The following is a 26,632-nucleotide window of genomic DNA, read 5'->3' on the forward strand; positions in this document are numbered from 1 at the left end:
CGAACAAAATAAAAACAGATGGAAAGAGAAATGACTACAAGTGAGCGAGAGCATGCATACTCGCACCAAATACAGTGGCTTGCAAAAGTATTCGGCCCCTTGAACTTTTCCACATTTTGTCACATTACAGCCACAAACATGAATCAATTTTATTGTAATTCCAGGAAAGACCAACACAAAGTGGTGCACACGTGAGAAGTGGAACGAAAATCATACATGATTCCAAACATTTTTTTACAAATAAATAACTGCAAAGTGGGGTGTGTGTAATTATTCAGCCCCCTGAGTCGATACTTTGTAGAACCACCTTTTGCTGCAATTCCAGCTGCCAGTCTTTTAGGGTCTGTCTCTACCAGCTTTGCACATCTACAGACTGAAATCTTTGCCCATTCTTCTTTGAAACAGCTCCAGCTCAGTCAGATTAGATGCACAGCATTTGTGAACAGCAGTTTTCAGATCTTGCCACAGATTCTCGATTGGATTTAGATCTGGACTTTGACTGGGCCAGTCTAACACATGGATATGTTTTGTTTTAAACCATCCCATTGTTGCCCTGGCTTTGTGTTTAGGGTCGTTGTCCTGCTGGAAGGTGAAGCTCCGCCCCAGTCTCAAGTCTTTTGCAGACTCCAAGAGGTTTTCTTCCAAGATTGTCCTGTATTTGGCTCCATCCATCTCCCCATCAACTCTGACCAGCTTCCCTGTCCCTGCTGAAGAGAAGCACCCCAGAGCATGATGCTGCCACCACCATATCTGACAGTGGGGATGGTTCAGAGTGATGTGCAGTGTTAGTTTTCTGCCACACATAGCGTTTTGCATTTTGGTCTCATCTGACCAGAGCAGCTTCTTGCGCATGTTTGCTGTGTCCCCCACATGGCTTGTGGCAAACTGCAAACGGGACTTCTTCTGGTTTTCTGTTAACAATGGCTTTCTTCTTGCCACTCTTCCATAAAGGCCAACTTTGTGCAGTGCACGACTAATAGTTGTCCTGTGGACAGATTCCCCACCTGAGCTGTAGATCTCTGCAGCTCGTCCAGAGTCACCATGGGCCTCTTGGCTGCATTTCTGATCAGCGCTCTCCTTGTTGGGCCTGAGTTTAGGTGGACGGCCTTGTCTTGGTAGGTTTACAGTTGTGCCATACTCCTTCCATTTCTGAATGATGGCTTGAACAGAGCTCCGTGGGATGTTCAAGGTTTGGGAAACCTTTGTGTAGCCTAAGCCTGCTTTAAATGTCTCAATAACTTTATCCCTGACCTGTCTGGTGTGTTCTTTGGACTTCATGGTGTTGCTGCTCCCAATATTCTCTTAGACAACCTCTGAGGCCGTCACAGAGCAGCTGTATTTGTACTGACATTAGATTACACACAGGTGCACTCTGTTTAGTCATTAGCACTCATCAGGCAACGTCTATGGGCAACTGACTGCACTCAGACCAAAGGGGGCTGAATAATTACGCACACCCCACTTTGCAGTTATTGATTTGTAAAAATGTTTGGAATCATGTATGATTTTCGTTCCACTTCTCACCTGTGCACCACTTTGTGTTGGTCTTTCACCTGGAATTCCAATAAAAAATTGATTAATGTTTGTGGCTGTAATGTGACAAAATGTGGGAAAGTTCAAGGGGGCCGAATACTTTTTGTACAATCTCCTAAATTTATGATAGCAAGAGTTTTTTTCGGTTTTTTGTACATGGCTGTAGATCTTCAAAGGATTACATTCAATTCACTTCACTTTTATTTACACAGCGCCAAATCACAGCAGCAGTCGCCTCAAGGTGCTTTATACTGTAAGGTAGACCCTACAACAATACATACAGAGAAAAACCCAATAATCATATGAGCCCCTATGAGCAGCACTTTGGTGACAGTGGGAAGGAAAAACTCCCTTTTAACAGGAAGAAACCTCCAGCAGAACCAGGCTCAGGGAGGGGCGGGGCCATCTGCTGTGATTGGTTGGGGTGAGAGAAGGAAGACGGGATGAAGACATGCTGTGGAAGAGAGACAGAGGTTAATTTCTGGACGACTGGATTTAGTGAGAATCAGTGCTGATGTGCACTTGTTTTTGTAAAGTCAAAGATAATTAGTAAAGCTCTACAAAGAGCACAAAGATCCAAGTTAAACGCCTGCTCCCACTAAAACAATCGTGTATGTAAACCTCTCGAGCATCAGAGTGCCCACAGTTGCATTAGTGAGTAATCTTACATCTGATGTAACACCACATGGATGTAGACAACAAACTGTGTCCTTGAGCAAAGGGAAGGGCACCATGAGTAGATAACCCACATTTCTATACCGGTCCACTTGATTGTCATAGTTTCTTAGATTTTTTTTTTTTTTTTTTAAATACTTTATACCGTCCTTAAAAATCTGAGAATCTATTTCGGTGCAGATTGCAGCACATGTTCCCAGTGCTGTGCTTTTCTTTATTTCCTTCCTCATTGTGTGTAATCTTGTAGCTCCCTTTCACATCTGTTTGCTCCCTTCAACTTGAACCAGAAAATCAATCTGCCATACGTGTTGTCAAACAGTGATGTCGACGCTGGTCTACCCATCCATGGGGCCAGACGTGGCTGACTCGAGATCTGGTCTGAAATGTTTAAAATTAGTTGGCGCAGGCCGCTCGCAAACCCGCAGCTTTATACACGCATATAAGCATGCATATACACTCATACCCCCTCTTTCCAAGTTAAATTAAAGTCAGATCACTATTAATATGCTTTTCTGTAAATGCAGCTTGACTTCTTCAGCCAGCCTGTTCGCATCCCTCAGTGTGAGACTCATTCAGAAGCCATGTTTTGCTCACCCTATGCCACTCACTAATTGACGAATGCATTCGATGTGAGGTGTGGTGGATGGAGATCGGGATGCATGGCAATCATATGTGACTAAGCCCACTAAGAGTCTGATGTGGGAACCATTAGCGCACAGCATCAGTAGAAGCATGGAGGCACACGTGGAGTGTGCAGCTTGAACAAATAAGGTCCTCTGTGTTTTGGAGTGAATAACCCTGCTGCCTTATTACCAGTTTGAAGTGTGGTTTGCTGGCGATGACATCAATGACAAACAGAGCGCTCTGGTTTCCTCCTAAGGGATGGAAACTACTGCTTTGAACTTAAACAACTTCTCCATTCATTCCTTATGGGATGGAGTCCTGCGTGATCTGTGCAAAGGCTCGGATTCTCCAGTAAAATGTGACTTATTTTAATATTAAGCTGTTTTACACATTGCCATGAGACTGCCAGAGATTAAATTTAGCTGTTACATTACAATGATGCTTCAAGGAGAATGTTAACATTTTAAGAAAATGGTAAACAAGTTGAGTCAGACTGATTAGACACATTTTGTCCTAATTTCCAATGGAGCTAAGAATGAGTTTGCACCCTTAGGGCCCTTAGACTGCAACTGGGGGCTGTAATGTGCAATTTCAAGGGGTAAGGTCATATTGGTGCAACTACAAAATAAACATACAGTGGTGTGAAAAAGTGTCTGCCCCCTTCCCGATTTATTATTTTGTATGTTTGTCACACTTTAATGTTTCAGATCATCAAATGAATTAAAATATTAGACAAAGATACCACAGTAAACACAAAATGCGGTTTAGAAATAAATGTGTTTATTATTAAGGGGGAAAAATCCAATCATACAATGCCCTGTGTGGAAAAATTACACTCCCCTGCTATAACATAAGTTACTGTGGTGTATCCCATCTTTGGAAAACCGAGTTCACTTTCTCTAGCCACACCCACACTTATTCTCAATTAAGAAATCACTTAAATAGGACCTGCCTGACAAAGTGGAGTCGACCAAAAGATCCTGAAAAGCAAGACATCGTGCCGCAATCCGAGGAAATTCAGGAACAAATGACATGTCCGAGTCTATAAAAGGTTATAAAGTCATTCCTAAAGCTGTGGGGTTTCCAACGAACCACAGTTGGAGCCACCGTGCACAAATGCCAAAAACATGGCACGGTGGTGAACCTTCCCAGGAGTGGCTCCTCATCAATGACCCACCAAAAAGGCCACTAAAGACCCAGAACAGCATCCAAAGCACTGCAGGAACATAAGATAATATTAATAAACACAAAACACTGAGTCATCAGACTCGGGACCATGACAGATCCACAAGACGTTTGGGGAAATACTCTGTGGACTGGCGAGACAAAAGGTGAACTTTTTCTAAGGTGTGTGTTACATCTGGCATGAAGTTAAACAGTAAAACGTGGTGGTGGTACTGTGATGGTCTGGTGGCGGTTTTACTGCCTCAGGACCTGGAAGACTTGCTGTGGTAAATGGAACCTGCTGTCTACCAAAACATCCTGAGGAGAGTGTCTGGCCAAAATGAAGCATTGGTCAAAGGCCTGGCCTGAATCCTGTTGAGATACTGTGGCATGACCTTTAAAAGGTCGTCTATTCCCGAAAACCCTCCAACACGGCTGAATTACAACAATTCTGCAGAGATGAGTGGGCCAAAGTTCCTCCAAAGCTCTGTGAAAAAATTGTTATTGCAGGTCATCGCTATCGATTGGTTACAGTTGTTGAAGCGAAGGGTGGCCAAACCAGTTATTAGGTTTAGGGGCCAATCACTTTTTCACACAGGGCCAAAATATGAAATCAGGAAGGGAATTATTTTTCACAGCGCTGTGTTTATAAAAAGAAATTAGTAGTTCTGGTCTGACTGCATTATAAAAAAGCATCTTTCAACTATTGTCTCCACAATATTTACATGATAAGTATCCTTTGTAGAATGCTAACACTGTTAACCTGATATGCTTGATTTAACCCTAAACTGTAGCTGACATGTTGAGTCCATTGTTCTTCTTCCAACATCAGTCCCTTGATGGTGAAGCAGGGCTGCAAAATGTCCCGGCACCCTCTGTCATCCATCACAGCTCTGTTGGCCATCAATGTAAAATGACATTGAAAAACACACTTGGCTTGTACTTGTCACTCCGCATAGTTACAAAGCTAAAGCATCGCTGCTTTATTTTTGTATAAAACATCCTTCTGTGTTTGCTCTTGCCGTAATATTAGCACTTTTTCTTTTTTGTTGAGCAGAGATGGCACCATCTGATGTCAGCTGATGCTTTTGACAGTGATCTGCCCTTTATAACAACGACAAACAACTTTCTAAGCAATTCTTGAGAAATACACTTAGATGAGAAGACAAGTGTGAGGTCAGTCATTTCAAAGCTGTTATGTGTGTGTGTGTGTGTGTGTGTGTGTGTGTGTGTGTGTGTGTGTGTGTGTGTGTGTGTGTGTGTGTGTGTGTGTGTGTGTGGCAGTGCTGGCCCTGCAGTGGGCCGGCGACCTGTCCAGGTTGTACCCTGCCTTTCACCATATGGCAGCTGGGATAGGCTTCAGCCCACGCACCCCACACCCTGTGCCACTCCTGAAATGGATAAGTGGAAGAAAATAGAAAAATTGATGAATGGTATTAAAAATAAAGCCCTTCCTTAAAGGGCTTAGTCATATAGTGTGGGTCCACTGCTACATTGAGCAGTCGTATGTAACCTGCTTGAGTGTTCAGGCTGCTGAGTACCCTCTTCTGCTTCGTCAGCCTCACACAAGAGTTTATCAAGTGAACTGTGCGAAGGCATGACGGTGGACGACTTTGGAAGCGAGTGCTTACTGTACGTGGAGATGCAGTATGTGTGTATTAATGTGTCAGGATCCCAGTGCGCGTGTTTGTGTTTGCGTGTCATATGCGTTTGAGCTCTGATGCGCATGCATATGTTGTCTCGCTCGGGGACTTTGTCCTCTGATAGGTGTGCCAGCCAGTCAGCTGAGAGAGAGGGAGCGGAAAACAAGATCTGAAGCAAGCCGTGGTGTTAGAACTGGGACAAAGACGAAAGAAAACAAGGGTTAGTCGCAGGGAATTGGAGATAAGAGCAAATGTGAAAAAAATGTGGCGCCGGAGGGCAGTTTGTAACTTTGAACCTTGTTCCAGATGTTTGTAGATTGCAAATATTAAGAATGTAACATAGCAAGCACAAGTAGGATAAGAGTACAGGTGCTTTACAGCCAAGTAATTTATAATTTCTTTAACTTGAATAACTACTACGCTAATTTGTGTCTTGGTTATCCAGCTGAGTAAAGTGTAACTTTCTAATAAAATCATTGTTTTCTGTAAAATTGTATCGTAGATGATGATGTCAGTTTGAAGAGATTTTGATAAGTGGAAACCTTGATGATCATATGTGGTAACATTTAACTGCACATGTAAGAATGAAAATGACATTCTCACTGTTAGCTGACTGTTGGAGCAAACAGAAGACTTGCTGTCATGCATGCTGTTGACAAGAAATGATGCCTAATGACGTCATTAGGTAAAGGACAAACAGTAATGGCACTGACCGACCCAAGCACTCTTTGAACTCCAAATGAATTGCAGGTCTTGCAGCAGCTGTTCAGGATGACCTTACCCCACAAAAATCAATCAGCACAAATATACTGGGAAGGCTTTGGTGTAATGGGAAAGTATGTGTATGCGTGTGTGTTGGTTTCGTTGTCCACCAGTTTGTTTGTTGTCTGGTCCAGCGGGTGATGGATGTTGCAGAAAAACAGGAATCTTCCCAGAAAGTCTTTTGATGTTTTGACACATTATCACAGTTCGCCACGGTCCTTCCATCCCTTTCAAAGATCTTTTTTCCACTGACCCATGTTCAATAGATTGGACTACTGGACTTGAACCAATGGAAAACTCTTCCATGAGCCAGTCAAACACACATTGCAAGTGTCAAGGTGTTCTATTCAGTGATTGAAAGACTTATTAACCTTCCTGTCCAGTCCAAGCCTCGTACAGGACAATAGGCGAATAAATCATGTGGTTTAATAAGCATCAGGCACATACAGTACAGCCCACTGCTTGTTTGCCAGGGTTTTCCTGCCATTTGGGTACTGGATCAGACACGTTGCCTTTCAGTCTGACTGATTCGGGTTGCCACCACAGTAGGCGACGCTTTGTCCAGTAGCGTCACTACATTGTCTGTGTTTTATTTTTATTTCTTTTTGTTCCCGTCACACATTATGTGTCACGTTGTTGGGGAGTACCTATTGCTCTTGCACATGCAAACGTGGGCTGTGGTAAGTGTCGGTTATCTCATTCTGGAAAAGCAGTGCCCTTGTTGCTTCATATAGCCGAGCTCTAGTGACCGGCTATTGATAAGGCTAATGTCTCCCGATAGCTACCAAGCTTTCAAGTCCCGGCACAAAACCGCCGGCTCCCTTTTATGTTGTTTTCCCAAGCCAAGGACAGACAGGCCTGCCTACAGGATCGAGCTGGCTAATCAGTAATCACTAACTTGCTGAGCCCAGCAGTCCCTTTCTTTTCATCCCTTCTTCTTTATCATCTTCCTCCTTTGCTTCTTCCTTTTCCCTAAATTTACTATTCTTCTGTTTATCTTTATTTTTCATTCTCAATTCATTTCATTTCATTTTCAATCTCTAAACTTTTAATGATGCTGATTTGTTTTCTTACTTATGTTAGTTCTTTATGCTTTTTACTTTCTCTCAGGCCCCTCCCTTCTTGTGAGTTCCTCCTTTGCTCGTCTTCGTTTACTTTTTTTATGCCCCACCGCAGAGCAAATGCCGCCTCTTTAGCCTGCTGATGAATCAGGATACAGAAGGAGGATCAAGAGGTCTGTGGGCCATAACTGTGCCACAGACATATGGCATGATATTAAAACATTAGTACCACTATATGACTTTATTTAGGACTTGCCAAAGAAAATTGATTAGGTGACAGAGATGGAACAAAAGAAGAATCCTCTTTAGCCACCCTGACTGAGCTTCTGCTTTTAGAGCCAACAGACACAGTTGCTCTCCAAACTTGTTGAGAAGCGATTTGGCTGTTTGGCCTCTTGCTCCAAGACACTCCCACCTCTGTCTGTTTTCTGCAGTCCTTCTGTCTTTAGCGTTATTCCAAATTCTGGCTAATCCTCACCTGCAAGCATACAACAACATTTTTTAATTGTTAGCATTTAAATGTTTGTGAGATTTGTAGCAGTGTAAGCAGAATCACTTCTTGTTCAGTAGCATGCTGTCCACTTTCGCTTACATTTGTAGACCTTGACTGAGACAAACGAATAAAATACAGTGTAATTAAATGCTGTCGCCTTTATGAATAACCAATAAGTAATGTTGACAACCGAACATGATACCTGAACAATTTTACTTTCAAAATTTGTTCCTTGACAGGTTCAAGTTGTTACATCACAAAAATTGTACCATAGTAATAATAATACTATAGAAGCATGACCTGAGAGATCAGAACACTGTTGTGTGTTATTGAGTCATCGGTTTAATAATAATAAATATGGATTGCATTTACATAGTGCTTTTCGGGACCCCTCAAAGCGCTTTACAATGCCACTATTCATTCACTCTCACATTCACACACTGGTGGAGGCAGCTACAGTTGTAGCCACAGCTGCCCTGGGGCAGACTGACAGAGGCGAGGCTGCCATATCGCGCCATCGGCCCCTCTGGCCAACACCAGTAGGTGACTGTCTGAGCCGTGGCTCGAACCGGCAACCTTCCGATTACAAGATGAACACCCAAAACCCAACTCTTGAGCCACGAGCGCCAATGTTAAGGCATGAACAAGAAGCATTCAGAGTGCCTTCTGTGATGTAATATATACAATATCGCGTGTATTCAGTACAGAATGGCATTACAGTGTGTATGTAAATCCCTACAGTCAGCCATTTATAACTTCTCTTTTTTCCCCCGACAGAAGAAAACTCTGAGAGATTTTTCCTGGATATTATGGAATCGGGGCTTCTAGTTGTCTTTCTCACTCTTTAGTGTTCAAATTCCTGCAACATGAATATTAAAAAAAGTATTTCTTCAAATGCGTCTCTTGTTCTTTATAGGTCAGCGTTACATAACCGAGCATCTCTCTTCTGATTAAACTTCTGCGTTCTCATTTGAATTTGTGAGGTTGCTGTTTGCAGTGAGTATTAGAGAGAACAGTATTTTGTTATCATTTATATTGTAGTATTACCAAGTTGATGCTAAATAGTAACAACATTACTTTATACAGCAGAATGTTTCGTATTCGCTTCTGGGTAGGTTCAGTTCCATCCACAGTGTTAGCAATAAAAGCAATATTAACATTTTTATTTTTCACTAACATCAGAACAAACTGTATTTACTTCACATTGCTTTCTATCTATATAATCATAAGACAGGTTTCAGAATATCTCAGTTTCACCTTTAACTACAAACACAGTGTCGTGTCCTGGATAAACACAATGTGTAATTTGTAGATACCTTGTTAGCATTGTAGCTTAGTGGATATGGAAAATAATGATTTTCAGCAGCAAAGTATATGGACATTATCTGCAATATTATCCATTGTCAGTCATTTTAAATTAACACTTCAGTAGCTCGTGTGTGCTTTGATTAACTTGATGTTAGAGAAGCTGTGACACCGTGACTGAGGTGGGTGGTCATTGTTCAATTCCATTCAGCTTTATTCATACAGCGCCAAATCACAGCAACAGTCGCCTCAAGGCGCTTTATATTGTACAGTAGACCCTACAATAATAGATACAGAGAAAAACCCAACAATCATGTGACCCCCTATGAGCAGCACTTTGGCGACAGTGGGAAGAAAAAACTCCCTTTTAACAGGAAGAAACCTCCGGCAGAACCAGGCTCAGGGGAGGGGCGGGGCCATCTGCTGTGATTGGTTGGGGTGAGAGATTGTTCTTCACAGGCTCGTCTTGTAATCGGAAGGTCGCCGGTTCGATCCCCTGTTCTGTCTGTCCTGGTCGTTGTGTCCTTGGGCGAGACACTTCACCTACCGCCTACTGGTGTTGGCCAGAGGGGCCGATGGCGCGATATGGCAGCCTCGCCTCTGTCAGTCTGCCCCAGGGCAGCTGTGGCTACACCTGTAGCTGCCTCCACCAGTGTATGAATGTAAGAGTGAATGAATAGTGGAATTGTGAAGCGCTTTGAGGGTCTCGAAAAACGCTATAAATGCAATCCATTATTATTATTATCATTATTTCCCAACACTGCAGAAAACAGTATGAAAACTTAAAATTATTTACAAAATTGTATTTTCCACAAAACTAAAAACATATCAGCTATTTGCTGTTAGACAGGAGTGACTTTATGGCATGATGTCTATCTCTCCAACAGTGATGCTTTGCACGCTGACCTCCGCTGCTAATCCACAAACTAGTTCACCAGCTGGTCCAAATGCATTGTAAGTAGAGGAAATGACCTCAGAGGAGAGGAAAGCGTTATCATTTCTGTCCAGGACATCCTCAATACAGCAATGTCACCCAGCAGCATGGCTGGGAGATAAAGGCCTGCAGAGGAGACTAGACTTCTATTTTTCATTAATTTACTTTTTTCTTTCCAGTGTAGTTTAGTGTCAGTGGGCCTTCCTTATTTCTGTTTTTATTATTTAAAAATATTTGCTTTTATTTTAGATTTTATTATCCTGAATATTATTTTTTTCTAATAATATATTACTGGTATTCACGGGCAAGATTTCCCTCTTTACTTTCTTGCAAAGACGCCATCAATTCATCCTATGTGAGATCAACCTTACATAGACTAAAACTGAAGAGCACTTTGTCTATATTTGAAATATTTTTGAATATTTAAAATACTTCATCTACATTCCAAACAACATTCTTTTGTTTTATTTTTTATTTTTTTCTTTCTCCACACTTTCTCCTGTGAGATTTCCATCAGTAATGGGGGACATCTAAAAGCTGACGTGTACCGTAAACCTGCACATACGGATCAGTATTTAAGGTTTGACTCTCATCATCCACTGGAGCACAAACTGGGCGTCATCAGGACGCTACAACACAGAGCGAACACCATCCCCACTGACACAGCAGCCAGGGAAGCAGAAGAACATCAAGAAGGCCCTGAGTAAATGTGGTTATCCCCACAAAGCTGGGAAGGCTCCTAAAGAAAGCTCCAGCCGATCCAGGAGAGAAGAACAACCGCTGCCTAAGTGAAAACCTGTAGTGATCCCGTACGTGTCAGGAGTATCGGAGCAGCTGAGACACATTTTTTCTAAACACAGTCTCTGTGGCTTTTAAACCCCAAAACACGCTGCGGCAAAAACTGGTCCACCCCAAGGATCGGGTCCCCGACACAAACAGAGTAACATAGTGTACGCTGTTAAGTGCAGGAGGATTGCCAGGATTTATACATCGAGGAAACCAAACAACCTCTGGCTACAACACAGAAGAGCCACCTGCAGTCTATTCACACCTACAGGCCAGTGGACACTCTTTCAATGATGAGGATGTAACATCCTGGACAGGGAGGAACGCTGGTTTGAGGGCGGAGTCAAGGTGGCCATTTACGTGAAAAGGGAAAGACCGTCTCTGAATCGAGGAGGGGCCTAAGGGTACATCTGTCACCATCTTACAATGCTGTGATTGCAGCCATTCCCCAACTCTCTGTGAATGGGACTCATGGCCATTGATCAGTGGTCATGAGAATTTGCATAATTAAGATTAAGGAACTGACCTCACAGCCCATTGTCCCTTCACTGGGCTGGTTTCAGTCATTATACAAATGTACGGTTTATAAGATTGAAACCTGCAGTCAGCTGAGACTGAAGACGTCACCTGATGATGACGAAACGTTTCTCCCACAAAACACTGCGTCCAGATGAACAGATTAAACTTCTGGAGATTTTCTTTCCTGGATGATTGAGATGCATCAACACATTGTTTTTTTTCTTATTTCTGTATCTTGTTGTCTTTTGTTTGTTTTCCAAACTTTTGTGAACCCTTTAGGAATACACCTCCACGGCTGTTAGCTGAGCAGTCTCCATGTGTCATGCGCCTCCTTGTCAGTAAATAAAGTTGTACGCATGTTTGAGTGAAATACACAGGCTCTATCGTGTCTCGCACAGAAATGGGACTCAAACACTGCAAAGAGTTTTTCTTTGTTCTTTCTTAATTGATTTTCTTCTTTGAACTTTTTTTAAACTTTTTTTACACATGTTTATGCATAATTCTTTTTACTGAGCATTTCCTGTAGTGTAGCTGGAGCTGCACAGAAACTTGCACATTTTTCTTTTACTTCTATTCTTAAAGTTTTTCTCAGATGCATCAAGCAGCGAAGGTGGTGTTTTATGACATTTTTGCTTAGTATGCAGTGCAAACAAACAGCCAGAATGAAAATCTTCCAGGCATTGCTTGAATATAAAGAAGGTTCACATTGTGTGAAAGCGTGACCGTTGTAGTGGGTTATTGTAGCCCCCTTAGTTTAAGCAGGGAACACATTCCACCCCACCATCATCGTTCTCTTCTGGGTAACCAGACCCAGATGGTACCTGGTACAGACACCGGCCGCTTGTTTTTTGCCTTTTGTGAGTCTGACGCTGTAATCAGTAGCCAGGAAGTGAGGTGTGGCCCTGTGAGGCCACACCGGGGTGAAGAAAGACTTAGGAAGGGAAAGACAGGAGGGAGGGGTGACGGGAGTTAAGCTGAGTCTTTAAACTTTTTTCACAACAAGGAGCATTTAACTGAAAGCATGAGGAAATATGTAAATGTCATTTTGTGTCAGTGTGGATTCTTAGTTTCTACATAAGCTGTGAGAACTGTGAATGCGTGCGCTGTCATGTTTGAGCATGTGCAGACTCAACGGTTCGATATCCTGGCTGGTGGTGCTGCGCTTTGGTCGCACGTATTATTTTTACACTGGTTTATCTAAGTGGTCCCGTGAATGCACGTACGTGCAGGTGTTTACTGAGATTGTGCACGCTGTGGGTACAATCAACACAGCTGGTCGTGAAGATGGATGTAAACGCTGGGCTCTGGGAATCTGGAAATTGTGAAATTAACTGTGATCTTTTTAAGACGCTACATTTCCAGGAGTCCTGAAGTAAAGAGACACCAGGATCAGGCATGTTATCCATAGCATCCATGTCCCCTGATGAGTAAGCTTCAGGTAATTTCATACGACTGATGGCTTAGTCGGTGTTTTAAATGCTTTGAATGCAGAGTTCATGCATCATGCTGGAGTCTCTAAGCACTTTGTTCACACTGATAAGTTTCCACCTTTCCCTGCCGTGATGATGTGGAATGGTCGTATAAAAGCAAACACCGACGTGAAGGCGTGCCAGCGGAAACAACAGCAGCCGCCCCCTCTCATCTGATAAGATTACATGACTGTGGTCTCTATCAACTCTGGCTTTAATTGTTAAACACAGAATCATGTTTTCTTTTTCTTTTGTCCTGCGAAACATGAGTCATCGTTAACATCGGTGAAGGTGGAGTTTTACAGTAGGAGTTACAAGCTGATCGTAAAAATGTCTCTCTGAAAATGTTACTGCCAAACACACCTTTGAATTGTCGATTGCTCTTTTCAGTTTCCTTTTCTAACTGAGCTCTGCTATCAGTCCTCAAGAACTATCATAAATTCCCTTATCACATCTCAGGGTCCATCATGCATAAACAATTTTGAATGAATGAATATTGGGTTTCATTTTGAGCAATTTCACGCAGTTATAAATTTCCCCACATACCTTGTTAATGTATTAGCCTCCACATAAACTCGCTGCCGTGCCCTTTGACCTTGGGTTTGTTCGTTTGTTTCGTAGTATTCAGCGTATGTAAACAGAAGAAGGCCCTTTAATTTCTAAGATTGAGGTTTTGGCCTTAAATGCCCAGAAAGTGAAAACACAAGGTGTGACGAGACAATAACCAGGATATGAAAGTATGCACAGTATTTTGGAAGAACAGGTGAAAGAAGCCAAAGCTAGAACTGAAGTGACAGGATGTTTACCAGAATGCTTTATATGGAAAATATGTGATTTCCAAGTTACGCTGCTTGCTGTTCCCATATGAGGGAAATTGTACGCTTTCTGTTCTGGCCCAGGTTCTTCATTACTGTAGATATTTTTAAGGGTTTTCCTTCATCTCAGAATGTGCATAAATAAATTTGTATGGTTCCTTTCCTGTTTTGAGTTGGGTTGTTCTCACTTTAACACCTTGACTTGGTCTAAACCTCATCCACCATGAGTATTAACACATCATGGACTTTGCTTTATGCTGTTGTTTTCTTGCCTGGTTGATGTTGTGGTTAACTTGTTTACAGCTGTCAACACACACACACACACACACACACACACACACACACACACACACACACACACACACACACACACACACAGGCATGAATTTGTAGTTTGGATAGGGTTACGTGCACATCATTTAATGCCGCTTTATGCATTCTGAAGCCATAAAAAGTATCTGTGTGTCACTGTGTGGAGGGTGACTGATAGCATAGCAGCTGTTTCCGGGGGGCTGCACCGCTGTCTCTGCCACGAGTGCTCCTGGGGGTCATGCTGCACTTGTCCCTGTCCAGCTGCCTGCGCTTGTAGTTTCAGTTTTGCATTCAGCAGCTATTCATAGAGGGCGCTCGTTGCCGGCTGGCTGCAGTTGCCGAAAGGCAGAAAAGGAAGAGCCTCACTTAGAGCCTGCTGTTTCTGAGAGTTGTAGAAGCAGGCAGGATATAGAGTTTGCACATTTGTATGCAGGGCAAGTAAGACGAGTCATAGTTCGTTCAAACAGCTCACAATAATCAACAGGCTCTTATTGCTGTACGCTGCAGTGTAAGCCTGTTTGGAGTCACGTGACACCCAAAAATAGTATCTTATTACTTTTTTATTGTTTATTTTCTCTCGCCTCCAATTCTGTTTAACAAATAGTTTTCAATGAATGCCTTTTTTTTAAGAACGGGAAACCAGCATGATTTATCGGTGTCGAGGAAAACTGATTTGAGGAGAATCACCTCACCATACAACAAAAATACAGCGTGTCAGCATGCTGAGTCAGAGCAAGAGTCCTCAGCTGTTCCAAACCTGCAGGCTGCTCTTTGCCACACCTCACAATACCTTCTGTTTCACATCCTTCTCATACTCAAAGAACCATCCTGTTTGCTGCAGATCAGCGGCCATCAACGTTGTGTTAATTGTGCCCAATTCTGTTTGACAGAGTTTAAAAAGCAGTTAGCTGTGGAGCATATTTACTGTATCATAACGGACCCACCCTTTTGATTTATGAGTCACAGCAATGGCAGTTAACCCAAGTCAAACTGTGAACTGAAAGCAATGAAATGGCAGTGCTTTATCTTTTCTTTTTAAATCAGCCCTATCACTGTTAACTTGTGCAAACTTTCACTTTGGTTCCAGAGTTACTGTGTCTCTCATTCTCACCAGCTTCCAGTTTGAATGGAGAGAGTAACCCACCTCTAGACAGGCTGTTAGTATAGTGTTTCTGGATCAGGGTTCACCAAAGGAAGTTAGTCTTCTAACATATTGGCTTCTGTTAATCAGTGATAGCAGTTTTCCTCTTACAGGTACGTTAAATTGCCCATGAACGGTGGCAACACAGATTTCAAAGAATGTTTCCATCATTCCAAACAAGGCAATTATCAACCAATCACATGGGAATCAGTCCCCCTCTTGTCATGTGGAGTTATTTTGCCCAACAACAGTTAAAGTTTAGTCAAATCCCTCTGGGAATGAAAGAGAGGTCTTCAGCTCAATCACAGGACCTTTTTCAAGTGGCTAAATGAAGAGAAAAAAGAGATAAATGCCTCAATCCAAATAGAAAACAGTGGTGGAGTGTTTCAAGGCACAGGCGGTGATGCAGGAATTAGCTGTAGTCACTGAAACACTTGGAGAATGTTTGTGCTGCGTGCCAGAGTTTCTCAGTGGGTTATTTCATCATAAACTATGGAAACAGTATGTTGGAGCAATAATATAAGCTACACATAATTAATTATATTTAAAAATAAGTAATTCTGTCATTCTTCATTAGTCTGTGACCTTGTTTTGACATGCTTTCCTACCGTTCACTCTAACGTGGGCGTGACTACTGTAGGAGTGTCCAGACAACATAAATCTTCATTACAAATATTTCTTTATTTTTACAGAAAAAAGTGTTCCTATGCTGAAATTATTCAGATTTGTATGTTAAATGGAAATAAAGTAAATAACACAAGGCTAATATTTCTATATATTTTATGGTAAAAACTCGCTGCCCTGTTCATTAGGTACACATGCGGCGTGGCTGTTGATGCCAGCAGGTTGGTCTGAGTAGTTGAGAAACTGTTAATCTACTGGGATTTTCTTGCACAGCCATCTTTAAGGATTACAGAAACGGTCCAAAAAAGACCAAATGTCCAGTGTGTGGCAGCTCTCTGGGCAGAAATGCCTTGTTGATGTCCAGGTTGCTCGACAGGAGAGCAAACAAGCACTTTTTACAATCAAAATATGCACAAGACCATCTGTGACAACACATTCTCACTCCCAAAGCTTAACATTTTACGCTAGATGGCAAATCGTCGATATATTACGCTTCCGGGCACCCAACACGTCCCTATATTACGAGATTGGAAAAATGAGTAAACACGAGAGCGGTTTGGAATGAATCTACACATGTACGTTCGTTTTACTTAAATCGCTTTGGAAAGCACTAATGTCATTAAAGTGCTGGTTAAGGTCAGGGATAAGGTTATGGTTAGGGCTGCAATACATGGCTGGAACGTGTATTACTGCAGGAGCGTCATTCTACTGGATTTCATCCATAACCCACCGCGTAGCATAAGAACACCGAAGGTCGCCTTTCGCATTCCTCAGGAACGCTGCGGGACATGACAAATCGTCAGTATGTTACGCCTCGGGAATGAGAACGGGCTGTCTCTGAATGCACAACATATCAAATCTTGAAGCAGGCTGCAGCAACAAATGATCATATTGGTACCACTACTACCAGCTATGAACAGGAAACTGAGGCTGGAATCTGCACAGGCTGACCAAAACTGGACAGCAGAATACTGCAGAAACATTGCCTGCAGCATTCAGATCGCAGGTTTAGAATGTGGTGCAAATAGCATGAAGGCTATTCCACCCTGCCTTTTATCAATGGCTCAGCATGTTGGTGTAATAATGTGAGGATATTTTCTTGATACTCTTTGGGCCCCTTAGTACCAATGGTTCAGTGGTTCAATGGTAACTTTATTGTCCCCAATGGGAAATTGATTTGCAGTATGTCCATACAGAGATCTAAAAAACAAACAAACACAACAAATAACAAATAAGCCCAGATGACAAAAAACTAAATTTATCATCCAAAAAGTGCAATGTATAATGGCAACAGCCCTTATGGTTTAGTGTTATTAACCATAATACTAGCACTAGGTACAAAAGACAATCTATGTCTCTTTGTCTTCACTGCAGGCAAATGATCATCTGCTCTTTAAGTCTGACATTAGCCGTTTCCGGGTCCAAACTCCACTGCAGGTCCCAAAGTCAAACGAGCACTGCGGCATCACAGAGAGTTACAAACTGTCTAAATTCTTTCATCTTTAATAAAATTATCAGCGTTGCTGCTTTACCAGGTGTAACAATTAAGTTTAACATCCAGGCATCCATGAAAACACAATTTATGAAATTTAACAGAGTTAGAAGTTAGCAGGAAGTTAGCTCGCTAGCTTCCACCTAAACATGATATAGCATGTTCTGACTGAGAGATTTCTGAAAAATTCAAACGTACAGCTCTGCTATCACTTCCAACATAAATGAAGACAGAAAACTAAACAGCAGTGACGTTTGTAGGGTTACTGAAGTTGGGCTAGCTGCTATATAATGATGTGCTACATGATCGCTAGCGACACAGCTATGCTAGCATAGTTAGGATGAACACTAACTTTTTTTCCACTCGATAAAAGTTAACGTGAGGGTTCCTGATGGTTAGGGACAAATTCAATCGCATGGCAGGATGCTGTAAACGGACCAAACTTCAGTCAGGAGAACAACTGAGATAATCCATCCACAATACCAGGTTAGTTATTCATATACTGCTGCATGGGCTGGGCTGTAGCTACAGCAGAAGGGTTTAAACACTGAGCTTTAAAATGAACAGTGGCAATAAAAAGTGAGAGGCTGACAGTGATCACTGACTGTTTTAGGGGCTTGTTCAGATTAAATAGAACAAGATACAAAACATTAAAACATGTTAAAAACACTACAGCCTTAATAAATGCAGAGTAGTTACGTCATTAGTTAAAGACCAGATTGTTTAAATGCCTGCTTCAAGGAGGATAGCATTTTTTGACACTAAGAGTACTGTACTCAAACAGACTCCACAGTCATCAGATCTCAGTTTGCAGTTCATGTGGTAGAACAGGAGATTTTGCATCACGCATGTGCAGCAGTTGTGTGATACTGCCATGCCAACATGGATCAAAACCTATGGCATGAAGACCTAAAGCAGGCCTGAAGGCAAAATAGGTTCTAATCCGTTACCAGCAAGCTGTACCTAAAGAAATGAAAGCCAGGGAGTGTTTTCATACTTGTAGTTCTGTATATTTTGCGCAGACAAAGAAAAGATATGATACACTGTTGCCTTTTACTTATGGTCTGATTTTAGTAATAGTTTGGGCTATGGCTATTTAAAGAAAATACACCATCTATTGCAGGGGTGGGGAACTCCAGGCCTCGAGGGCTGGTGCCCTGCAGGTTTTAGATGTGTCCTTGATCCAATACAGCAGATTTAAATGGCTAAAGTTCTCCAGAGGCCTGGTAATGAACTAATCATTTGATTCAGGTGTGTTGACCCAGGAGTTCCCCACCCCAGATCTGTTAATTCATGTTAGACCCAAATTCTGTGCCAGCCTGGAATGAAAGAAAGGCAGATTTGTTTAAAAAAATTCTCTTAAAGTTCCTTAAATGTTTAACATTTGATTATCCAGCCTGTTTTCATTCCTAGAACATCAAGTGTTTTGTTTGTTTGCTAGTGTCTCACTGACATGAGACACGTCTCACGTGACGTCCGTCTGCCTCAAACAGACTGTCATCATTTTTAGTAAGCGTGCGTGTGAAGTGGCGTATTTTAAACCAAAGGACATTTTTTTCCTAAATGTAAGTGACCGACCTTAACCCGACCAAGTAGCACCTAAAGGTCAAAGTGAAAAGGAATAAAAACAAGCTGCAGTTCCATACTAAGGAGTCTCTGAATGCTTTATGCGTTGCCGCCTAAAACTAAATTAATAAATGCACCACTCCCTGTGCCATTTGCTGGTTGTGACCATTTTGGTCTCTCTGAACTTTCGCTTTTAAAGTTAACAGAGTCCAAAGTTTCCTTCGCATTCATGAATGATTGAAAATTGAAACTAAAGGTACCGTGTGAACAAACCTCTGGCCATTTCAACATTGCGACACTGTCCGTCTCACTCAGTCAGTGCATTCAGTGGATTAAAATATCTCAATATTTGTGAATGTTGTTGCGTGTTTGGCTCAGTCATTCAAAAACCACGGCTTGGTGATAAAAGAAACTTTTATCACAATGCAACGTCTTAGAGCTTTTATTCTCAAAGGACTTCAAATGAATGACGATAAAGTGAGCTGATAGATGAAACGACTCTGTTGGACACTAGCTTCAGATTGCATTATGAGAACAAATACAGTCATTTTTATGTGCATGCATGACTGTATCTGCAAGCATGTGTGACCATTCATATCGCTCTGCCCTTTATATCAGTGAGGTTCTCTATGATAGGCTTATTTTGTGGAATGAGCACTGAGCTTGTTCCCAAAAGGGACCGAGCCCCAGGTGTTTCAGACGCCGTGGCGCTCTCTCGCTCTTATTTGCGTACACAGATGTTAAAGCTTCCACCTTTCTGTAAAATCCCCCCAGGCGTCATTCTCAACCATATAATGAAACATTTTGTTTAAAGGGATGGTTTTGTTTGTTTATTTGTTTTTTTGTGTGTGTTTGAATTTTTTCCTTTGCATAGTTTAGATTTAAATAATGTTGCCTGAGTAACAGATCTGTGGCTGATGGAGCTTATGGAGGAGCCATAGGAGCATGCCCACCGGTCGCTGTGGACAGTTGATGAAACCACCTGGCGTCCACATCTCTCCCATCACATCTTCTTCAGACATCTGGCTTTATAACGATGTACTGTTGATGCAACGGACACAAATATTTCAGATGCCAAAAGGTCATCAAGCTCATTCATGCACTTAGAACAGGGGTGGGCAATTCCAGGCCTCAAGGGCCGGTGTCCTGCAGGTTTTAGATCTCACCTTGGGTCAACACACCTGAATCACATGATTAGTTTGTTACCAGGCCTCTGGAGAACTGCAGGAGCTAATTTAGCCATTTAAATCAGCTGTGTTGGTTCAAGGACACATCTAAAAGCTGCAGGGACACCGGCCCTCGAGGCCTGGAGTTGCCCACCCCTGACTTAGAAGGAACTCCTACAAGTTGAATTGATGCATTTTTTTTCTCACATTTCACATGAAAAACGTTTTGCATAACAGAAAGAGAAACAAGATAGCAGTAATTCAGGCAGCACACAAATACGTGAGTGGTAAACGGTAGTGGCGATAACAGACGGACAGTGACGGGGAAGTGACAGAGAGGGGGAGACGGGCCTAATGATGGATGGACAGATAGAGAGAGGGGAGAAGAAGAAGAAGGGCTGTGATAAGGACAAAGACATCAGTCACGTTTAGGGGTTTTTCCCTCCTCCCCCTATGTGAGTGGACCTTGATCCAAGCCACACAGACTCTACTGTGTCATGGTGTGTGTGGCCCTGTGTCCGTGTGCAAGTGGTGGCTGAACAAATCATGACTCAGCAGAAAGCGAGCAGCATAGAATAGAACAGATTATAGAGCGTAAAAGTAGGTTTCTGTGACTTCACAGTTGCCACAATTTCAGACACAACAGATCCAAGTCAAGCAGCAATCTCAGGGCCTGAAACATAAGAGCATTTAGCAATTTTGTGTGTATATAAGTTTTTTTTCCTGTGTCTTCTTAAAGAAAGTCAGGTTAAAATGTCTAATTTAACAGCAGACGTAATAACCTGCTTTTAGAAAAACAACTGCTGGATACATTTTAACATAATTGTAACCATAGTCAGCAGCATTTTTTTATGTAATGGTTTGACAGCTGGTGTGTGGTTATCTTGCAAAAACACTTAAAAATAAGTGGCTGATATCACAATGGACACAGCAATCTTTTATATTCAGACGACTTTTTACAGAGCATGAGTTTGTTCCTTTGCTCTATTTTAAAATATAATGGTTGATATTATACAACCTTTATTAACTTTATGCGAAAATCATCTTACAGTTTATTTCGATGCTTGTTTATCACTCCGTTTTACAGAACTGTGAGCTTGTGTGACTATTACACAACCACGGCTGGTAGTTACAACACACATGCTAATGTATGCTAATATCTAACAAAGTCAAAAAGCCAGCTCACTCTTTTATTTTTGATTCCGGCGCCCGAGCAACTAAACCACGGTGTTTATTGTGTTGAGTAGAGATGTGCTTTATTTCCTAATTTATTATGAATTCTTTTTTTCTAAAGAATGTGGAATATGTTCATAGTTTGACTTTCATTTTTAGTAAATATCGTGAACTGAGAAAAAGAATCGCATTATAAAAGAAATGAGAACGATAATGAAAGATCTCTTAAACCACCTCAGGGATGCGTAACGTTATTAACAATCAGCAAAAATATTCCAAACAGGCTCAGCAGGTACCTGAAGCTGCAAATAAAATAAGACTTTAAATCACCTGTCACATTTGGGACGTGTAATGGGCTTATTGATGCTTTGATGCTGTTTGGTACTGTTAGGTGATCAGATGATCTTAGCAATGTGTGCTAGTAGGTCAGCAGAGGTGGTCTTTAACAAATAAGCAAGTCATCTTTATAGTGTGATTGAGCATGCGGTGTACTTGCATGTGTACGCTGTCCTCTGTGTGTGTCTGTGTGTGTGCATTAAACACTTGCACTTGCAGTTCCTGTTTGGGGAGGTCCGCTGGTTCTGGCAAACAGTGTCTGGTCTTATCTCTTGTGTTTTATGTTTCTAGCAAGCTGAGGGCACAAGCAGCCCTTTGTGGCCAAGAGGTGGCTGGTCTCACTCCAGACCAAGCATGCAGCTGTTCACCACTGTTGGTCATATCCATGTGTGTGTGGGGATACATGTATGTGTGCCCACATGCATTTTTATAAGGATCTTTGAGTATGTGTACATTTCTCTGTGCAGGTCTTTAATGGAGATGACTTCTTTCATGTCATTTAGGTTATTTGGACATGTCACAGTCACGTGTTTGTCATTTCTCCTGGGGTGCGTTCATTAAGATAGAAAATTGGAAATTGACTCCAGTGTTTCTAATCCTCTCTCCCTCTCCTTTGATTAACTGAAGGCTGGTGACGCTCTCATTTCCTGTTCAATAACACATCGGGTTTTATGAATAAAACAGATTAAGAACTCTGAAGAAATGCATTTGGCAAATCCATCACAAATCTTTATGTTGTGTTAATTTCTTAAAAATACTGTCATATGTGTAAATGTGTGAAACACTTTTTAAAAGTTTCTATAAACGCAGAAGAAAGACTTCTATGAACAGCTGAAAGCAACAAACTAAGTAACCCAAACCTCAGATGAGATGATCCCACTCTGATCCACGAGGCATCGGTTTTGTCAAAACCACTGATGCGGCTTATTTATGCACAAGGCGTGCTTTGTCATCACTCAATAATGTATTACAGCTCAACATTTTTCAGCGAGCAGGTGCATATTTTGGAACCCAAACCGTGATATTTTACCTCGGTAGTCATTAATCGTTAAACTGAAGCAGTCAGTGAAAGTGGAAGTTCAAAAGCAACTGAAAAACAAAACAGCTCACCATGTGGGGGGAAAATAAAGAACAGGGTCTCCTGGCTGATGCCCTTGAGTTTGTGCCATCACCTCTACCTGCCCGTGGCTGATGTTGCAGCGGTTGGTGTGTGGCAGTACCAATAACAAAGGAAAACATTTGCATAGTGGAGAGATACAGGAGGAAGCCTTATAGTACACACTGGGAGAGGGGGTTGATTGTTACTGTTGAGTCTCATCCATTTCACCTGTCTCACACTGTGTTTTCATCACAGTACCCATAAAGCCGTGTTTTGAAAACACTGTTTTCTATCTTGTGCACTCAAATAAAACCTGGTGCTTAGATTAAGTTTGTGTAACTAACTTTGACTGACAGGGCGCCAATCTGCCACAGGCCAAACTTTGACTGTGGCGGATTTTCTTAGGAACAACTTTTCTGCCTCCACCTGATTATTTTAGGCAGAGTGAGGCGTCTCTGCAACCAGTTAGCTCTGTGCACAACATCTCCTCCTGCGTGAGCAACAGTTTTACATATGACTTCCATTCAATTCACTTTATTTATGTCACATCATATAACAACAGCTGCCTCAAGACACTTTAATATTATAAGGTGAAAACCAAACAATAACAGGGAGACATTCCCAAGAAGCAGACAAGCCCCTATGAGCAAGCACTTGGTGACAGTGGGAAGGAAAAACTCTTTTAACAGGAAGAAACCTCCAGCAGAACCAGGCTCAGGGAGGGGCGGGGCCATCTGCTGCGACCGGTTGGGGTCCACGTGTGCACCGGGTGCATTTAGCTGATTCTTGAAGAATAGATAGGTTCTTCTCTACCTAGTTCTATGGACCTAATGTAATCTTAACTGGACCCATAGCTGGACTATATCAGGATTAATTAAGTGAACAATAGTATAGGTAAGATGCAAGTGTGCATAAACTGACCTGGCCAAAGAGGATTTATTTCAGACGCACACATATATAAGAAGATGTTACATGTCTGCACAGTTCTGTCGATCCTGCACACTTGTGTAATAATAGGGACGTATACTAAATTCATGCTTGCAGTTCTTACACTCAGAGTGTGATAGCTATCACAAAAACAACTATAATAACCTGGAAAAAACATTTTCTCAATCATAACATTATTAGCTTGATGTTCATGATTATGAATAATTTCCGGACCAAATAATAAAGTTTTTTGCTAATTTTGGTTACGATAATGTTTGGTAACAGTCCGGCTTGAAACAGTTTCTGGACGGTTTAATTTTTTGTTTTATGTATTTTAAAAAGGGCAGCACGTTGACGCGGTGATTAGCACTGTTGCCTCACAGAGACTCTGTGTCTCTGTGCTCGCCCTGCATCAGGCTGTGACCTGTCCAGGGTGGACCCCGCCTCTCCACTCATGGTTGCTAGGATAGGTTCCAGCCTCCCTGATAAGGATAAGCAGAGGGGAATGGATGGATGGGTTGATTTAAAAAGATTTATTCCATCACTTGCATTAGAGTAAATTCTAACAATTAATATTATTGTTGTTGTTAAGCTCATCTGGACCACTTGTCTAATTCAGGGCTGTGGCTCGGCTGGAGCCTGTACCAGCTGTCACAGGGTAACCAGTCTGTCACCAGCACGACTGACAACCATTCACACCCGCTGCCAATTTATATTCAGCAGCTATCACAATATGCACGTCTTCTGACTGAGGAAGTCAGAGTACCCAGAGAAAACCGACACGAGCACCGGGTGAACATGCAAAAGCCTCGGCCGTTCGGCGGATCGAAACCCAAGACTTACTTTGGCCGATGGCGCTAACCACTGTGCCTCCCATCCGTGTGCTTTTGCAAGCAGTCTTGTCAAAAGATGAACAAAGTAGATAAAGCAGGTTTCTTCTACATAAAGCACAATATAATGCTTCATCAAATTCATAAAACAGCCAACCGAGTCAAAGCTTCCCTTTCTGTCTCAACATGAAAAACAGGAGAGGAATCTGTGGTTTTGTCCTGTTACCTGAATGCACCTCTTACAAACTGCCTCCTTTCTCTCCTTCTCTTATCTTTCCTTTCTCCTCTGTAATCTCTTATGTTCTCTTAATGTTTATTCAATCTTTGATGAGCTGGATCATCTCTGTCAGCACTGTAATTGTGTGTTTTCACTTATTTATGCTTCTCTGCGTCCTCACCTCTGTGCAGAAACATCCGTTTAGTCATGCTAGTGAACGGCAAATAGAGAGGCTGAATTCCTAACGGAGTCCTGAATGAACCGTTTCACAAAGGGGATTGGGGAAGACACTGAAGTCTGCCAATCAACTGAGTTTGTTCCTCCAATTAACCTGAGGTTGAAAAGATAGGTGAACCTCCCTGAACAAACGTGGGCTGAAAGTTGCTCTCGGTCTTTACTTGGGTGGCTACGCAATGTGCTGTTTACTCAGGCTTTGGTCTGACTCACAAATCAAAGTGTGTGTCAGAATAGAGAGATTAGAGAATCAGAATAGGTCTGGGATTTTACCTGCACCACTTGCATCTTTGTTGTCAACCACCTGGTTGCATTGTGTAAGACACGCACATGCACAAATAGGTACGCGGACAAAAGAGTAACTTTCTAATACCCTGATAAAATGCAGCTGTTTTTATCTCCTCCTTCAGAAAAGAGGCCCTGTGAGGGCTGTTTGAATAGAACTAACGAGTGAATGAGCATTGTTCAGAGTGGGAGATTCCCCTTTCCACACTGAAGCATTCGGTTGCTCTCAGTGTGGCCTGTCCCAGCAGCTGCTGTCATTTCAGGACATGGTGCAGAGCGTTTTCAGCGCACACTGGCATGGACCTATAGGGAAGAACACAGAGGAGAAAGCGCGGTGACATGATGACAGACTTTCAAAGCTTCTGCTCAGAGCTGCACGATTTGTTATTCGACAAGGTTAATAAATAATATCAGATGCCATCAGAGTTACAGAAAAGAGGCAGTCGAGTCGGGTTCAGCTGAATAGTTTCCTGCTGTCGTTGTCTTACATTTGTTTAACAGGAAGTGAGTAACTGATGTGCCTGGCTGGGAGCTCGGGTTTCAGAGACAGGACTGGATAAGGGAAGATTGAGGGATCTAATTGAAACCTGGCTCCTTTTCACCTGCTTTGTTTTCCCAGTGCGTTTATTCTGTTTGAAAAAAGAAAATATGTGTTGTGACAACTTCGCGTTTCACTGGCTTCTATCATCCTCTCCCACTCCTTGCAGTTTCCCCTCCAGGTGAATTCAACCTCGTCTGGCTATTAAATGAAGCCCTCCGGGACCTCGGGAGGGAGGGAGGAGTGGGGCATTACCTTTCGGAAGTGAAGCTAGCTCTCTGACCCGCCGTGGTGAAAGGCCCTCGGGCTTCGCTGCATCACGCACATAAAATGATCTCTGTGGGCAAAGCAGGAGATTACACCTGATAGGAAGGAGACTTAGCATAAAGTCAATTGGCTCCTTTGCGGAATAATCCGCTTTTCTCATCCAAGGCATTGCGATGAGTGATAAGGCCTGGAAAAAAGAGTAGCAGAGTGACTATTAACCCGCCCTGAGTGCTCGCTTTACATCGGTTTTATGCTGCGCTGTGATTTTGTCATAAGAAATCACAGTCAGTTAAACTGTAACGATAACTCTGTTAAACGCGACGCTGGAAAGTGTGCGTCAGTGTATTTTATGACTGTTAGTAACAGGAATTTCCAATCTGGTCAAACCGTTCAGAATCTGCATAATCCCTGCACACTGTACAAATGTGAGATCTCTGACATGTCATTGAGCATACTTATCGTATCCTCTAGGACTGGGATCCTACCAGTGAGGTGCATATCAGGGGGAAGCCTCGGGAGATGACTGCAGGTAAGAGGAAACTACCTTATTTCAATGAGCTGCTGATTTCTGTGAGCAACTACTCATCTGTGCCCTTTTTTACGTTTCAGCTCGCTCGATCTCGGGCAAAACTAAGCCTGACT

General features: G+C 42.3%; 1 long non-coding RNA gene across 2 annotated transcripts in view; it reads left to right on the plus strand.

The window, feature by feature from the left end:
* Positions 1-26,632, plus strand: part of LOC309710518 — a 116,226-nt gene that overhangs the window by 78,950 nt on the left and 10,644 nt on the right. Inside the window, exons 3-4 of one of the 2 annotated variants that reach the window (XR_014277730.1) lie at positions 26,462-26,519; positions 26,600-26,630. This is a non-coding gene — a long non-coding RNA (uncharacterized lncRNA). Of the gene's footprint in view, positions 1-26,461; positions 26,520-26,599; positions 26,631-26,632 lie in introns of those variants that run through there. The other variant, XR_014277731.1, reaches the window with a different exon arrangement.

The sequence above is a fragment of the Aulonocara stuartgranti genome (assembly GCF_965226115.1).
Source record: "Aulonocara stuartgranti genome assembly, chromosome: 7".
Lineage (NCBI taxonomy): Eukaryota > Metazoa > Chordata > Actinopteri > Cichliformes > Cichlidae > Aulonocara > Aulonocara stuartgranti.